This window comes from Callithrix jacchus, chromosome 13 (assembly GCF_049354715.1).
Source record: "Callithrix jacchus isolate 240 chromosome 13, calJac240_pri, whole genome shotgun sequence".
Taxonomy (NCBI): Eukaryota; Metazoa; Chordata; class Mammalia; order Primates; family Cebidae; genus Callithrix; species Callithrix jacchus.
This window is the reverse complement of record NC_133514.1, coordinates 86,880,382-86,884,183: the sequence shown is the minus strand read 5'-3', so window position 1 is coordinate 86,884,183 and position 3,802 is coordinate 86,880,382. Positions and strand designations below refer to the sequence as shown.

Genomic DNA, 3,802 nt, shown 5'->3' with positions numbered 1-3,802 from the left:
ATAGGAACACTTTTACACTGTTGGTGAGAGTGTAAATTAGTTCAACCACTGTGGAAGACAGTATGGTGATTCTTCAAGGATCTGGAACTAGAAATACCATTTGACGCAGCAATCTCATTACTGAGTATAATAAAACATTCAACTATAAAGACACATGCACACGTATGTTTATTGTGGCACTGTTCACAATAGCAAAGACTTGGAACCAACCGAAATGCCTATCAAAGATATACTAAATAAAGAAACTGTGGCACATATACACCATGGAATACTGTGCAGCTATAAAAAACAATGAGTTTATATCCTTTGCAAGGACATGGGTTAAGCTGGAAACCATCATTCTCAGCGAACTGACACAAGAACAGAAAATCAAACACCACATGTTTTCACTCATAAGTGGATGTTGAACACTGAGAACATATGGATACAGGGAGGGGAACATCACACACTGGGGCCTGTTGGGGGGTGGGGGGATTAGGGGAGGGATAGCAGGGGATGGGGGATTGAGGAGGGATAATGTTAGGATAAATACCTAAAGTAGATGATGAGGGATGGATGCAGCAAACCACTATGGCACGCGTATACCTATGTAATAAACCTGCACTTTCTGCACATGTAACCCAGAACTAAAGGATAATAATGATTAAAAAAAAAAAAACAAAATGTATGTGATAATGCAAACAATCAAGAAGAGTTGAAAAAGTCTTTAAGAAGGAAAAATTGAGTAAATGCATGCTATATTAGATAGCAATACTTATAAATATACAAAAATTAGATCGTGATAGATTTAAGCTAAGAGCAGACAAAAGGCCAAATGATTAGAGTCCAGAAACAGGCCAACGACAATATGGACCTATGATGACTGTCCTGACACTGCAGAGCAGTGTAAAATGAACAGTCTTTGAATAAATATGATTGGACAATCAACTATTCCTATGAAAAAGTAATAGAATTGACTCCTATTCATACATTCACAAATATTCAATGTAGATTTATTGTCAGTCTAAAGTGAAAAAGAAAAATGATGAAATTTCTAGAAGATAATATGGGAGAATGTATATATTATTTCATCACAGGAAAAACATTTCTTATACAGGACACTAAAATAATCACAAAGGGAAAATTAATAAAATTAACTATTAGAATACAGAATATCTATACATATGTTCATCAGAGAAAATGTAGTGATGGGCGAGAGGAGCTACAAAAAGAAAATAATACTAATAATGCTTCTAACCTACAATTCTGAAGGAATTTTCCAAGGGCAACAGATACTCCTGATGAAAGTAACCTTGGTGTATTTTAAGAATGTTATTAAACTGAGCCAGATGAAAGGGAACATGATATAAAACAAGACTCTAGCTTAGATATATGAATGGTAAAGACTTACAGTATAATTTCTAAGGGCATAGAACTAGAGATTTCCAGACAAAAGTAATAGATGATGATGTTAGTGGGTACAGATCTGAAACTGGAAGGGGTGGGAGATGTTGGGACAGTTAAAATATTTCTGCCTCCAGAAGCTGAAAATTAGAGAACCCCCTAAATCCCCATTGTAGCAAGAACTTAAGTAACATGTGATCAATCCCTAGAGCTTGTTTGGGGCAAGGAGTGAAGAAACAGAGAGTCTCACATACCAAAAAATATTTCTATAGAACTATTTTTCTAGATAGACTGTACCAGGACCCAACTCGTTAGGACCCATATATGAACCATGAGTCTGAATATCTGATAATTTATGTCACTTGTCATCACAGAATCAGAAAACTGCAATTTGCTTTGATGTTTTCCTTTATTATTTATTTTTCCATAGCATCTTAGTGAGTTTTATTTTAAATGCTTTTGCTTAAAAGCAAAACAAAAAAAGAAAGAAAAATAATTATTTTATCAGATTTGGCTGATGGTTTGTGTGGAAACTTTGGGGAGAAGAAGAAAACAAATCTACCTACATTTTTCAGAAGAGCTATAGTATGTACAGTGTCCTGGAGACATAGTGAAGTGATGCCAGCTGGAGAAAGGGGAAAGAAACAAAACCTAGACTGTGAGTGAGATGAGTTCCCTACATCGAAGGCAGTCCTGGGAATAACTAAGATGGTTGTCTCTCTCTCTTTATATATATATGTGTGTGTGTGTGTGTATGTGTACATGTATGCATATATATGTGTGCACACACACACACAAAATTAGGAATCAGAATGTTAAAAATTTCCCAAGTGCTCCTTATCTCAGACCCAGAATGTGTATGCGTACATATATACACACATATATGTGATAATACAAACACACATATATATGTGAACACACACACACACACACACACACACACATATATTATATAAAATTAGGAATCAGAATGTTAAAAATTTCCCAAGTGCTCCTTATCTCAGACCCAGAATGTGTATGCGTACATATATACACACATATATGTGATAATACAAACACACATATATATGTGAACACACACACACACACACACACACACATATATATTATATAAAATTAGGAATCAGAATGTTAAAAATTTCCCAAGTGCTCCTTATCTCAGAACCAGAATGTGTATGCGTACATATATACACACATATATGTGATAATACAAACACACATATATATGTGAACACACACACACACACACACACATATATATATTATATATAAAATTAGGAATCAGAATGTTAAAAATTTCCCAAGTGCTCCTTATCTCAGACCCAGAATTACTTTCAATCTCTTTCATGACTGTCATGTTTACCTGTTTCATGACATGTTCTACACCTCTCTGGAGAAGTGTTCTGGGAAGCTGAGAAGTATGGCTATTGTGTATCTAAAAGGCACATTGAAGGTTTAATCTTTGGTAAGTGAAAGTGTTCAGATAAGACTGCAGCTGGGAAGAGGCACCACTGGAAGACAGGTGAGGTAAGAGGTTCTCAAGGCAACTCTAAAAACCATCTTTTGTCCAGTTAGATCCCTGGCCTTTATATTTTTATTCTGTGCAATATGAACATTAGGGTGGTGAATAAGGTTGACCAGGATTTCCCAGACATTTGAGTATAGATGAGTGCATAGCAGCTTGCAGAGTGTCTCTGAGGGTACCCTAGATATTTTGGGATATAAACAATTACTTTGTTAGCATCCATTGACTATGTAAAGCTGAAAGGATGAGTTAGCCACAAAATGAACTATGTGAAAAAAATTAGGAGAACTATTTGATTTACAATTGCATCAAAAATAAGTAAACCTATAAGCTACTTGGGAGTAAATGTGACCAAGGAAGTGAAAGATCTGCATACCAGAAACATTAAAATATTGAGGAAATAAATTAAAGATTATACAAATATTGATAAATGGAAAGATGTCTGTGTTCATGGATTGAATTAATATTTAAATGTCCATACTGCCCAAAGGGAACCACAGATTCATTGCAGTCTGTATTAAAATTCTAATGTCATTCTTCATAGACATAGGGAAAACATCCTAAAATTTTGCTTGCTTGGGCAGCATATCTACTGAAATTAGAACAATATAAAGATTAGCATGGATCCTGTGCAAGAATGATATGCAAATTCATGCAGCATTGCATACCTTTTTATAGCAGTACTATTCACAAAAGCTAAGATTCCATAATCTTCTCAGGTTTTCATCAACAGTGGATAGGACTTTTTAAAATGTGGTAAGTACACACCATGGAATACTGTACAGCTCTAAAAAGGAACAAAATCTTATCCTTTGGAGCAACATGAAAACAACTATAGGTCATTATCCTTAAGTGAATTACAGAAACAACAAACCAAAAACTGCATGTTTTTAC

At 34.8% G+C, this 3,802-nt stretch overlaps 1 pseudogene; it reads left to right on the top strand.

The window, feature by feature from the left end:
- The first annotated feature begins 3,480 nt into the window (after nucleotides 1–3,480).
- LOC118147039 (U6 spliceosomal RNA) lies at nucleotides 3,481–3,580 on the top strand (annotated as a pseudogene).
- The last annotated feature ends 222 nt before the right edge of the window (nucleotides 3,581–3,802 follow it).